We start from the raw sequence: 14811 nt of genomic DNA, 5'->3' as shown, positions 1-14811 counted from the left end.
GGTCTTGGTGATCAACATCAAGGTGAAGTATTAATCATGCTCTAGGATTTTGTGAATGCCGAAGGAAGTTCTTTAAAACAGCAAGCAGGTAGTGAGCTGGAGAGATGGCTTAGCAGTCAAGAACATTTGCTGTTGAGGACCGAGTTCAATTCCCAGCACCCATATGGTGGCTCACAACTGTCTGTAACTTCAGTTCCAGGGGACTGCAGAAACATGTATGCATATAGTACCCAGAAACCCATGTAGGAACACACACATACACATTAGTTAATTTAGAGGAAAACAAATTGATCTTGTAAAGGTCCTGTGTTAAGGTCCCAGCACCAGCTCCAGGGCGTCAAGGGCCTTCTACCAACTTGCTAGACACCTGCACTCAGGTGCAAATAAACATGCGACTACACTCACACCCTACAGGTATACACACAATTTAGAATAAAATAAATCAAATACAGATGATGACAACAACAGGTGGTGCTGAGCTCCTGAGGTACTCTGTGTCCTGACAGGGTCCATGCTAGTGTAAGGACATGGGACTCTGAGGTAAGCAGAGAGGAAGGATGAGAAGGCAGTGTCCATTCTTCCAAGCTACTTGGCTGCATTGCTAGGAAGGAACATTTCTGTATGCAACACATTTACCACCAACAGGACACGTGGGCTGCAGAGACAGCTTGGCAGTGAAGGGCACTTGTTTTTCTGTTGAAGACGTAAGTTTGATTCCCAATACCCACATGGCAGCTAACAACTGCTCATAACTACTTCAAAAGGATCTGACATCCTCTTCTGATCTCTGTGGGTACCCGGAACTCAAAGGGTGGGCAGCGACACATACTAGAAGAATGCTTGTACACAGAAAATAAAAAGTGGGTAACACCAACTTCCCAAGGGGTGGAAACAAACAGGGACTCCTCAGCTACCTGGAAACTGAGTTTACAGCTGAGTGAAAACAGAAAAGAATAAGTGTGGATCCCAGAGAATCCCACTACAGACTTCGAGCTTAAGCTTGAACTAAAGATGTGTTAAAGCTTGCAATTCCTAGGAAAACCAAGAGCCTAACTGGAGTCTCTGTGGTACAGTGAAGGATATTCCCTGGGGAGGCCAACAGGTCCTTTCTGAGAAATTTCTTTCTTTCTTGTCCATGTATGTATGTCCCAAAAGTAAAGAAAAAAAACTAAAGATCAATGAGACTTACTGAATCAATCACAGTTTATCCATATGCTATACTATGTAGCTATAAAAGAAAGACACAGGCTATCTGAATTTCACTGAGCTGATCTCCATTTAATATATGCTGAGTGACAACATAAGAGTACTACTAAAAACCAAACAAGGAGTCATAAACACACTTACTGGTAACAAGCAGGGTAAACCTCATAAACTCTAACATCAGAGCTACCTGGAAGGCATTAGCATCTTAGAGATGAACACAGAAATCTAAACCTCTTTGAATATATTTTCTTTATTTTGCTTTGGGACATGTAAATCATTTACATTTTTATAACACAAGATCATCTTTCAAAAAATGATCAGAAGCTAAATGAAAGAAAGAACCCTAAAGAAACACAAAAGGAACTTATTAAAATTACCCAAAGTCACAATGTTTTCCCTGCATCTCCATAGAGGGGTATGAGCCTGTCATTAAAAATCACTCAAAACACAACACAACACCACAACACCAGTGTCCCATGATCTTGTTGATCACAGTGTTGGTCCCTGCCCATCTGAGAGACGTGTACTTCTGTCTTACAGGATAGGACAGACAATGGCATCAGTGACTCTGAATGGGTTGTGCTGTGGTGAAATAAAGGAGGAGACATGTCAACTCAGTGGAGTCGAAAATGTTTTCTTAGTTCTTAAACTTGAATTTAAAATTAAAACCCATGACACATTTTACCCTTAAAAGTTTCATTTTCTGGCTATGTCCACCTAGAAAGTCCAAAACAAAGACCAGTCCCCTCTGCTCCCCAGATCATGTCTCTAAACTCTACTTTGTGGTTAAAAGATTCAGGTTTCGGGGAGAAGTGACTGAGTCTAGATTAGAAACAGGGATGAGCACCCCGGGCCTGGAACGCCTTGTCAGACTAAAGAACTAGAACGCACTGAACGTCACCAAGATGAAAAAGACGCAGGCATCACGGAGACAAAGAGGACAAGTATTCATCAGTGGTGGCGAGGACTGCAGGGGACACGGACCCATCTCCTGCCTATAAATTATCAAGTTTGTTTGAGATGAAGGTGTCACTGGTTACCTTGGAGGTGGAAGAGTGCAGCAAAAGTCTTTCCCTTACCATCTATACCTGAAGGGAACCAAATTCAGTAGAAAGGAAAGTTTCTCTTTGTGGAATCATCCCAGAAGTATTGAAGACAGAAGGAAAACACTTTGCAACCCTGAGGGTTTAATGGATGGAGACAATAACCAGTAATGCTCGCCCATATCCCAGAGAGCTAGCCAGGCAGGCTGTGCCTGTCCATGTAGGCGCAAGCTGCCTGTGACACGGGCTCTCAAAAAGAAGGAAGGAAACTGGAATCTGATAGGTCTTCTGAAGGAGACCGTGACCACACAGGGACCCAGGGCCAGCAGAACGTGGCAAATGACACAGAGGAATGTAAGCTGAGGGGGAAACTAGGCTGTGGGAAACTGCTGGATGTGGGAAACTCAGCTGGATGGATGTCCCAGTTTCTTCAAACAAATAAACTGGGGGTGGGGGAGTAACATTGAAAAAATGTTCAAGAAACAGGCCCATTCCAGTGGGTGGGTCTCATTCTAAAGAACCAGCAGACAAAAAAAAAAATTGTTTAAAATGAAAACATTAATGAGGTGTTTAGGAACATGTGAACGCTGACTTGGTATTTGACAGCACTGAGACATTGCTTCTTTTTTGCTAATGGAGGGATGGGTGTATTGTTCGGGGTTACATGCTGAAAAGCTGAAGTAATGTGCTATAGCTTTAAAATGATCACAGAGTGGGGTGGGGGCAGGGGTGGGGACAGGTGGTATCAATACACGTAGGAATTGATTTTGAAGCTGTGGAAGTCAGCTGGCATGAATATGGAGTGTCACTATATTCTTCTGAGACAGAAGAGTATAGATCTGGACTTTTCCATGATTTATATATATATCGATTGATGAGCTTTCGATTCTGACTCTCATGTTGCTATCCATAACTGATAACACAGAGAGCTCCACTCGAAGCTAACAGTAGTAGTATACACATTAGCCACACTGTACACACAGCAACCATGTGTGCTAAATGACCTTATCTTCCTCAGGCAGAGGAAGGAAGCGGAGAGAAGAGATGTCAAGTCAGAGAACTAAGTAGGTAGTCCACAGGAGTTTGGTGTCTAATTCCCTCTAACCTCAAGCCCCAGAGGTCTGATGGGAAAACCAAGGACACACTTGCCACATACTGAGACAGGAGAAAGCATAGACAGATGTTGGCAAAGGTGCTTGGAGGTAGAGACAGTGAAGCAACCTGTGGAGTGGGGCTGGAGGAACGAAACAGCTGCAGAGGTGGCGTACACAGGCACAGAACTGCTCGCACCTTGAGTGGCCACACTACTGATGGTCAGCAGGAGAGAGACACTGTCACCCTGTGTGGCCCACCCTTACCACAAAGCAGGCACCTCTGCTTTTATCTCTCCCTTTCTCCCACATCCTAATTTCTTGCAATACCTCCTTACAGAATCTAAGGGAAGCCTGCTCGGCGATGGCATCAAGAAGGCAGAGTGTGGGGAATTCCAGTCTCAACACCACAGAAGGAGGATAGGGAAAAGACACAAACACCCAGCAAAACTTTTGTTCCCTGCTTCTTGTCAGGTTACAATGTGGAAGTGTTCGATTGATAAGCCCTGGTGGCAACTATGTGGAAGGCTGTTACACACTACAAAGGTGGCAGCTACTGCATATTGAGATGCATTACAATTGCAAAATAGATTCCATATTTCAAAGGCTTAATTCCAATCTTCTTTAAAAAAAAAAAAGGAATGATAACTATCTCAATTTCTGTATTATGTTGATATGATAATAATCTTAATATATCAGTCATATAATTATCTGCTTTTACATTTGGGAAAAAAAAAGTCAAATTATAGAAAAATTCAAAGGCTTCCTGTGTGGGCTTCATTTGTGCCTGAAATTACACTTCCATGGGCCAGTGCTGCTCTAGAACATCAACACAGGTATCAAACCCTGCCTGGCAGCCTGCAAACCGCAGAACCTAAGGGTGCTCTTGGCTGCCAACGCCTCCAGACCTCTTGCTCATTCTCAGTAGGTTCTCTTGGATTCTATCTGCATCTGGCAGCTGTGAGCTCTTGGCTAAGAACCGGAACTGTAATTCTGCCTCTTGCTCCTCGGTAGAGGGCCTGTGGTCAGACTCTTGCCTGCTCCTTTACCCTTCAGCTCACAGTTGGTCATGATCCCCCAGTAAAGGGGCTTCATCCCATAGAACTGAACCTCTAACTCCTAACTCCTGCCAGTCAGCCAATACACCACCTTCACACACACACACACACACACACACACACACACACACACCATGGGGTACACGGTTCACTTCTGTACCCCACTCCTACCCTTCACCATAGGCCCACTCGTGATAGCCTAGACTATTTATAAGGACTGTACGTACCTCTGTCACACTTGTAACAACACATTGCTCACAGTTTACAAGGAGGAGTTTTGCAGATTGTTTGGGTTCATAAAATTTGTGGTGGTTTGATTGAGAATGTTCCCCACAGGCTTATAGAGTTGAACGCTCGGCCTCCCGGTTGGTGGTACTGTTTGAGGAAATTTAGGAGGTGTGGCCTTGCTGGAGGAATCATGCCACTAAAGGGTAGACTCAAGCTGTTTCCAGTTCATCTATCTGTTCTGATTTGTATGTACCACAGGAGATGTGCACTCTCAGAACCCAGTTCTTGCTGCCATGCCCTATGAACTCTTACCCTCTGGAACCAGAAGCCAAATAAATCCTTCCTTCTATAAGTTTGTTTGGTCATGGCATTTTATCACAATATCAATGTAACTAACACAGGCATGGATGGATCTCAAGGCCCGGACAGTCAGTGCAAACCATTCCATCACCCCAGGCTACCCTTTAGTTACCACCAAAATAAGTTATAGAATAGGTGCTGTGATAGGAGTCCAGTAGCAGAAGTCTGAGGCAGGAGGTTCACCATGAGTCCAAGGCTATCCTGGGCTTTATCTTGTATTCGAGGCTCTCCTTAAGACTTTGTCTCAAAACAAAACAGAAAGAAAATGAGTCTATAATGTTTGGAACCTTGAGGCAGCAGGAGATTGCCAGGTAGTTCCTCTGGTATGGTCAGTGGACCCTCAACCACGGAGAAGGGGTCACTAAAGAAGAAAGTGTAATCAACTTAGCTGCAACTATTGCTTCAAACAAAAGCTCCTCGCCAAGTTGAATAAGCCTGCTTTAAACAAAAAGCGGCCATTTGGCACCAATAAGTCTAATCACTGCAATGCTTTAACACACAATATGTTGTGTTAAACCCATAAGGAGTCAAAATTATACTAACCCAGCAAACAAATAATCACTCAAAAAGTCTTCATCACCTTAGGAGACTGCTACAGAACCAACTCATTAGTCTGACAACTGGAGATATCAGGAAAAGGCTTTGAATGTCTTTTCTATAGAAACTGTATCCCAGGGAAACTGATGAGCTTGTGAACGGAAGTTGCTCTTTTGTAGACTTGCTCCAGCAGATAATGAAGAAGAAATGGTAGAGCAGGATCATTATCGTCTTACCAGCCCCTACCAGCTGGTACATCAAGGCAATGGTGACTGGGGAGCGTCGGCATCCGTGAAGAGGCCACCCCTGTGCACGTGCTGATGAGAGGAAAGTCATCATGTCGTGGGAAATGTGCATTTAATGCATCCACAAAACTACTCTGGAACTTAAGGCTCCTTCGGGGACACTGTGGAAGAGGGGTCGGAAAGATGATAAGAGTAGGGACACCCAGAAGTTCGATGTGAGATTGTGTCTGCTCGTAATGCCAGAGGCTACGCCCATAAAGTCTCACCAACATGACTATCTAAAAATGAGCTGATCAAAAAAACAGCAACGCACACGCTAAAGGGAGTGGAGGACACACTACGGAGCCTCAACCCTACTCAAAGAGTATCCACAACTACAGGATACTGAGAGTGGGAGAAACAGTCTTCCCCACAGAGTATCACGCCACTTGTTGTGGTAGACACTGGTCAGCCCTGAAGACATACATATAAGTAGCACTGTATACACTGAGTAGATTATATTTAGAAATATATATGAGTATATACATATATGCTTGTAACAATGAAAAAAGAGACCATCAATTTGAAAGAGGGCAGAGAGGGGCAAACAGAAAGGATTGGAGGGAGAAAATGGAAGACAGAAATGATGGAATTGTAATCTCAAAAATTAAAATAATTTAAAAAAAATTTTTTTTACTCTACCTCCACTCCCAAAACTGGAGGCATAATCAGACTAAGCCTCTAAGTCCCACTCTCATTTCCTACTGAATACAGAAGGCAGAAAAAAGGCATTAGCTGCACCTCAGGCATGCAACAGTAAAATGTAGGTTGGGAGAATGTTTATAGGACAAAGAATCTCAGTTCCTTAACAAATAGATTGCATGAAGCTCAGGAAGAAGGAAGCCCAAAGTGAGGATGCTTCAGTTCTACTTAGAAGAGAAAACAAAATAATCATCTGAGGTAGAGGGTGGGAGGGACTTGGGAGGAAGAAAGGAGGGGGAGGGGAAAGGGGGCAGGATCAAGTGTGGGAGGAGACACTTTATCCTGTCTAAGGATGGAAGGAAGGGAAGCCGTGCAGAGGGTCAGGAAACTGAACAGAGGTGTGTAGCAATGGGGGATGGGGAACTGAGGGTAGCAACCAGAAAGTCCCAGATGCCAGGAAAGCAAGAGCCTCCCAGGACCCCATGGGGATGACATTAGCTGAAATACCCCACAAAGGGGAGAGAGAACCTGTAGAGACCCTATCTAGAGGTTAGGCATGGCCCTGGTTGAGGGATAGGGCCACCCACCCTTCTCAAAATTTCAGTCCAGAATTGCTCTTGTCTAAAGGAAATACAGGGACAAGGAGTTGAACAGAGACTGAAGGAAGGGTCATCCAGAGACTGCCCTACCTGGGGATCCATCCCACATGTAGACACCAAACCCAGACACTATTGCAGATGCCAAGAAGTACTTGCTGATAGGAACCTGTTATAGCTGTCTCCTGAGAGCCTCTGCCAGAGCCTGATCAATACAGATGTGGATGCTTGCAGCCAACGATCAGACTGAACACAGGGACCCCAATGGAGGAGTTAGGGGAAGAACTGAAGAAGCTGAATGGGGTTTGCAACCCCATAGGAAGAACAACAATAGCAACCTACCAGACCCCACCCCCACCCCCAGAGCTCTCAGGGACTAAGCCACCAACCAAAGAGTACACATGGAGGGGTCCATGGCTCCAGCTGCATATGTGGCAGAGGATGGCCTTATCTGGCATCAGTGGGAGGGGAGGCCCTTGGTCCTGTGGAGGCTCGATGCCCCAGTGTAGGGAAATGCTAGGATGGTTAAGCGGGAGTGAGTGGGTGGGTGGGTGAGCACTTTCATAGAAACAGGGGGAGAGGGAGGGGATGGAAGATTTGTGGAAGGGGATAACATTTGAACTGTAAATAAATAAAATAACCAATAAATAATAAATAAAAAGTCTTTAAAAAATAAACAAATAGATTGCAAATGGGGAAAAGAAAGGAAAGGAAGAGACAAGAGAGCAGCCGTTTACAAGTGGCAGACTTTATATGGGTAGCGGCACATAGAACGAACAAGATGATTAGGCACAGGACTTTAAAAAACAAAATAAAATAAAACAGTGAACTGACCAGAGGATAGTAATGCAGAGACCCAGACCTGAACATTAGGCAGAGCTCTGGGAACTCCAAGGAAGGGGGGAAAAAAGGAATGGAGTAGCCAGGGGTGTTGAGGACACCAGCAGAACATGGCCCACAGAATCAACTAAGCAGGACTCACAGGCACTCACAGAAACTGATGGGGCAGCCATGGGGCCTGCGTGGGTCTGTGCTGGGACCTCTGCATACATGCTATGGTTGTTTAGCTTGGGACTTCCGTGGGTCTCCTAACAGTGGGTGTGGGGCTGTCTCTGACTCTTTGCCTGCTCCTGGGATAGCCTATGGGGTCACTTCTCCAGGCCTTGATGTAAGGGTTTGTGCCTAAGGGAGAGGACAGCTGCCACCCTGGGGTCCTGGCTGGGCTGAGCCTGAACGTGGCAATACACTGGAGCACATGCCTCAGGGTCCGTCCTAGCCCCGTGAGGCTGTAACACTTGCTAGGCCTCTGTTTGCCCAGCACACTCAAGGATCAGTTCCCATAACTCTTCCGTGTAAGTGCTCCCCGAAGGAACTCCTGAAGGCTCTCTCTCACCTGCGTCACCCTCTAATTAAATCCACGTTTCCCAAAGGGCAGACATAGAAAAAGAAACAAGCCCTGATTCAATATTCTTTTTCTCTCACTGTAGCACTACCTCAATACTATGTAAGCAGCCCAGCTACAGAAGGGGTTAAATACCCCCTCTGCACTGACCTAGAAACCTAACACTACATATTGCATTGCCTCTGTATGAAAATCCACTCCTGGTGTGTCAGTCATTTGCCTTAGAAGAAGTTTGAGATCTCCTTGTCATATGAACTTCTGTGTAGCCAGGCAGTGGCTTTAATTCCAGCTCTCAGGAAGCAGAAGCAGGTGGGTCTCTGTGAGTCTGAGGCCAGCCTGGTCTTCAGAGTGAGTTGCCTGGACAGCCACACAAAGAAACCCTGTCTTGAAAACCATGGATGGATGGAGGATGGATGGATGGATGGATGGATGGATGGATGGATGGATGGACAGACAGACAGATAGATGGACAGACAGACAGACAGATAGATAGCCAGCCATGTTAGAGAGGTCAAAGGAGAAGGAGAACAGAGGGTGGCCTCCAGCCTTTGTCTAACAGTCACCAAGGAATTGAATCCCACTAACAACCACCAAGGTGAGCTTAGAAGCTCTTTCCCATAGTGAGATCTGATTGCTTTTCAGGTTGCCAAGTCTCACTTTGATACACAGATGTGCTGGCCTTTGGAATCATCTCTTCTTCCCTGCATGAAAACTGTGGAGAAGCAGGAAGAAGCACACTGTGGCATTCCTTCTCGCCAGCCTTCAGGAGGTGAGACTGAACAGACCAACCGGAGATATGTAGGCTCGTGGTTAGATGCAACAGATCGCAAGGTTTTGAGGTCTCGGTAGGTCAGACCACTTTAGAGAAAGTCGCTGGGTACTGGAAAACTTACCCTGGGTTCCATGTGGCTCTGAACCACCATCGGGTTCAGAAGCCAGCAGGTAATGGAGCCTGGAATTGGCTTATCCGACCCCACTATACAGATTTGGAAGGAGAGAGCAGGAAATCATGTGGAAATGGTGTCCACCTAAGCTTTCTCTCCCTACCACATGTCCCACAGCAGAGAGAGAGAGAGAGAGAGAGAGAGAGAGAGAGAGAGAGAGAGAGAGAGAGAGAGGGACTGGGACCTTGGTTCTATCTTTATTTACCAACCATCTTCTGAGTATCACAGTCTTCTGGTTGTACTAAAATGCTTCTAGGTTTTAACTGAGACTCAGCTCAAAATGCCACTAGTGAATTTTGCTTTCCTCAAGCCACCCAGGGTCTTAGGCCTCTCACTAAGATACTCAGTCATGTGACTGCCTCTCACGTGACCCAAAGACCATTAGGCCAGGCTTGTTGGGCACTGGCTTTTATAACTCTGCTTCTCTTCTCTGCTGGGTGAGGTAGCACAGGCCTGTGATCCCAGCATGGAAGGCTGAAGCAGGGAGATCAGGAACCTGGGGCCAAGTTACACAACACAGTAAGATCCAGCTCAGCCTTGGCTTCATACAAAACAAAGTCTCAAAAAAAAAAAATATATATATATATATATACACACACCAGTTTTTATGTTCATTGAGCATTCTGGGTTAGAGCTCTGTCAGCAGGAGCCTTGACATTGACAAACACTATTTTATCTGAACTTAGTTCCTAAGCTCCATGTTTGTGTGGTTCTAGTGAAAGAATATATAAATAAATAATAATAAGTCACTATATGCTACTGGTGTAGTAGGTTGCTTATAAGTCTCTTAGTGCCTTCCTGTAACTTCTTCCAGAATCCAGGGTCTTCTCTCAACTCTGTGACTCACACAGGCAACTGTACCCAGTTATTTTTCTCTGCCTGTCTAAAAGAAAACAGCATACATGATCCCAGGTCACCTACAGAACAGCAGTATGGAACCTAGCAACACTCTTTCAAGATGTTCAAGAACAAGGCTTTGGGTTATAGATTGATATCAGAGAATCCCATGCTGAACCATCTCAGGATTACACTGTGATTCTGGCTGTCAGCCTCTGTCTGCGCAGACCCAAGAGCCCCACCCCAGCATCGTTTTAACCTGGAAGGACTCTTTCATGTCTTCTCTTTTGGAATTCCCATCAAAGCAGACTAGATCAGCCAGTAGTGGTGGTTTCCAGTTCCTTCATAGCCCGTCTCCATAAGTTGAGATGGTCTACACTGGCTAAGTCAATCTACTAGAAAGTGTGGTTTTCATGTGGCATTGAATCATGGTAGAGCACATCACTGTGCTCAATGAAAACATTCTGTGTATGGAGGTGCATGAGTTCCACATGCATGTACATCCTCTACCTGTACTAACCTCCATACACACATGCATGCTCCGCTAACCTGAAACAGCACTCCAGGCCAAGTGGTTAGAAAGGGTGACTGTAGAGGTGTATGAAGAAAAATCCCACTCCAGAGGCCCCATGCTTCCCTGCCGACCTTCTAGGGCCCCTCTTCTCTGCCACAGATAATTAAATGTACACAGTATCAACCACTATGGGCCTCTCCAAAGGCCCCGTGCTACACCCCTAGGGGTGCACCAAGAAGCAGTAAAGATCAGTGCTTTGGAAGCTCAGGGCTGGATTCCACCTTCCCTCCCAAGTCCAGGTCTTAACCTGGGCAGTTTGTTCCACTTCTTACAACTTCATTTTCCATATATTTTCAAAGATCTTTTTATGCGTATGAATGTTTTGCCTGCCTGTTTACACAGAACATGAGTCCCTGGTGCCTGTGGAAGCCAGAAGGCATTGTGAGCTGACACATGGGCGCTGGGCAGGAAGCTCAAGAAGAAGGAGGACTTAAGTGAGGGTGCTATGGTTCCTCTGAGAAAGGGAACAAAATACTCACAGGAGCAACAAGGGAGGCAATGTGTGGAGCAGAGTCTGAAGTAAAGGCCACCCAGAGACTGCCTTACCTGGGGATTCATCCTATAAACAGTCACCAAACCCCAACACTACGATGAGAAGCGTGAACTAAAAGGAGCATAGCATGGCTGTCTCCAGAGGGGCCCTGCCAGAGCCCTACAAATACAGAGGCAGAAACTAGCAACCAACTATTAGACTGGGCTTGGCCCCAATGGAGGATCTGGAGGGTGGTCCAGAGGAGCTGAAGGGGTTTACAGCCCCATGGGAAGAACAATGACTTCGGACACCCAGATACCCCAAGACTCCCAGGAACTGAACCATCAACCAAGGGGTACACATAGTTCCAGCCAAAAATGTGGCAGAGGAAGGCCTTGTTGGGCATCAGTGGGAGGAGTGGTCTTTGGCCAGGTAAATGCTCAATAGAGGCCCCAACAAAGGGAAACGATCGGGGGAGGGGGAGGGGGGAGTGTCATTAAAAAAAAAAAAAAAAAAGAAAAAAGAAAAAAAAAAAAAACATGGGCACTGGGAAACAAACCTGGGTCATCTGCATGAGCGGTTCACGCTCTCGGCCACTAGGCCTTCTCCCTGCAGCCCATTTTCCTGGTTTTTGAGAATGGAAATAATACTCTGTAGTTTCTGAGTCAATTAAGGGGAAAGTGTAGTTGGAAGGATCAGAGTACAGCAAGGGCTTAACAGCCAATGTCTTCACAGCCACCTAATATACCTTGTAAAAATCTACAGTATTACCTTGGAAACAAAATATGACACAAAACAGCCCTTCTCTCATTGATGGATTAGCTAAGAATAAAACCCACAGCTCTCACTGATTTCTTTAAGCATATCGTGAGTAGAATAGCTGCACTCCTCGGCAGGAGCTAGTCCACGCAGAAGGGGAGGAAACAGGAGAAAACATTCATCATCAGCGCTCCAGGAAAGCACACAGCACGCTCTTAAGCTGAGGTATTGCCTGTTCATGACATGACACCCACCAAGGTTCCCACTGTGAAAGCAAATTCCCCCCTCCACAATCTAAAACAAACTCCAGAAAGCTGTAGGTGGGGCTCTGCAGTAGAGCACTTGATCAAGATGTGAGAGGCCTTGGGCTCCATTTCCAGCCCCACAAAATAAAGAATTAAAAAGACTCCAACACCTATCTTAATCATTTAAAACATGGTCAAAATGTACACACCCTTTACTGAAAATACCAGCTTATGAACACATATATTAAAATTCAAATTTTTCTCAGTTTCTGGGACTGAGGAAAGAAATCTACAGAGTATAGAAAAGTAAAAACTGGGGCAGGGGGTGGGGTGGGTTAAGTGGCCAGGCTGGGTCCTCCATGTCTCCTGAGGCATAGCACTTTGTCTGCCCACACCAAACCCTGGGGGAGGGACAGCAATCGAGGGCAGGGGCACCAGAGTCAGCAGAGACACGAAGAGGGAAACTGAAGGGGAGGGTGGGTGGGTGGCACTCAGAGGTCCCAGTCGGGGTCACTGGACAGAGTTCAGCACAAGTCATTAAGCAGGAAATACAAACAAGGAGTCTGGCACACATAAAAAACCACTTCTCTTCAGACACGGCTCTGCCTCACTCGGAGTTTCTGTCTGTAGCTCAGGAGAGCAGCTGGTCCCACTTTTTGGTGCCTTTGGGATATGTTCAGGGTCTGCTCATCCAGTCCTCCTCTCTATCCTGCCCTGTTCCCCGGGACTCTCCACCCAGTAAACTCCTGTACTCTCTGGTACACAGGCATGTGAAAGAGCTACTACAGCCAAGAGATCCCTGCAAGGGAAGTCAATTCCATGAAGCCACACTTGACTCTGTCTCTGCCTGTCTCTCTGTGGCTTTGTGTCTGTCTCTCTCTGTCTGCCTCTGCCTCTCTGTGTTTATGTGTCTGTCTCTCTGTCTATCTCTGTGTCTGTCTCTCTCTGTGTCTCTCTATCTCTGTCTCTATCTATATCTCCCCCCCCAAGGCTGCCAATCCATCACCAGTTGCATCTCTCATAGCCCTCCTTGAGGCCACAGCTTCTGGGGGGATTCCCTGTCCTATACTTGTCCCTGAAGTTTCTATAACCATCACCCATCATCCTTCTCCAGTGGTAACAGTGTTCTCTTGTTCTAGTTTGAGGGTCTTGCAGCCTCATTTGTTGACTCTTTCCTCCTGCCAACACCTTAGAAGCAGCTCCTTGGTAAAATCAGTATTTATGTGTGCTCTGCTTGCTGCCCGAGCAACACTGAAGCAGGGAGCTAGGAAGAGATGGCTGGCTTGTCCTAACTTACCTCATCCAAGTGCAGTGCTGGCCTATAGCCTCGGAATGGCTGTAGCAATTCCTGTGGCCATGAGTTCTGCACGCCCAGTCGAGATCCCCACAAAAACAGAAAATAAACACTTATATTCCCCCATCTGTCATCTCTGTGAAGGCCCTGAATATCTAGATTGTATGTATCCATCAGACCCAAAGTTCCTCCTGTTCCTCCCCTGATAGTTTTCCAGCCTTGAGACTCTATATTCCTGGTCCATCACCAACACGGTAGCACAGAGCCTGTTCTCGACTCTGTGTCCTGTCTCCTTAGAGCTCCATTAGGTGGTCACTGAAGGGAGATGTCAGTAGAAACTGTACCACCTCTAAGTGCAGTGTCACTTTCTGATTTGAAGTGCAGCTGATGTTTTGCTTTGCTTTTGTTTCTTGAGACATGTTGTCTCTGTATAGCTATATACTATCCTAGAACTCACTTTGTAGACTAGATTGACCTCAAACTCAGAGAGTCCTCCGCCTCTGACTTTCAAGTGCTGGGATTAAAGGTATGCACCACCACTGTACAGCTCTGATTTTAAGTCTTATTCAAAAGTGTTAAAAAGAAGAATCATCTAGTTGTCCTTAAAAACTAATATAACTACAGTACAAAGCAAGGAGAAAAACTTAAATAGGATCCCTTAGGCTTCCTCACATACAAGACACTGTAAATTCAATTCTCAGCACTGGAGGAAAAGAAGAAAGCAAACACTGGCCCTAACTTGTGTGTTGGGAGGGGGAAGGATTTTGATAAAAATACAAAATGGCAGAAAGTAAACCCAGGTTCGACTAATACAAATTATAGCACTCACCAGAGCTCCATAAACTCTATGCTTCATTTTGAAATAAAAGAATAAAGAAGGGAATAGCAAGAACTCCAAGAATGAGGAACAGACCATGTAGCTGTTCTGCCCGACATCCCACCTGATTCCAGCATCTTCCCTTGCCTTGCAAATGTCCGTTGTGTGGGGCATGGCCCCTCCATGGCAGAGGCAGCTGAGGGAACTGTGATGGGAAGACAACCACCAGGGTTCATGCACACCCAAGATGATCCTGTGGGGAACTGAACCTCAAGGGACCCGAGTGGGCTTCGAGTTCCAGCTCTCTTCCCACTTACACTTTGGAGACAATAGTGAGGATTCAAACTCTGACATCTTAAAATGGAGAGAGCTGTGCCCACAGCCAGAGGGCAGTATGCTCTGCTATAGGTGGCTGCGAATAA

The sequence above is a fragment of the Apodemus sylvaticus genome, chromosome 16, assembly GCF_947179515.1.
Source record: "Apodemus sylvaticus chromosome 16, mApoSyl1.1, whole genome shotgun sequence".
NCBI classification, from domain to species: Eukaryota; Metazoa; Chordata; class Mammalia; order Rodentia; family Muridae; genus Apodemus; species Apodemus sylvaticus.
Note: the sequence above shows the minus strand (reverse complement) of the source record.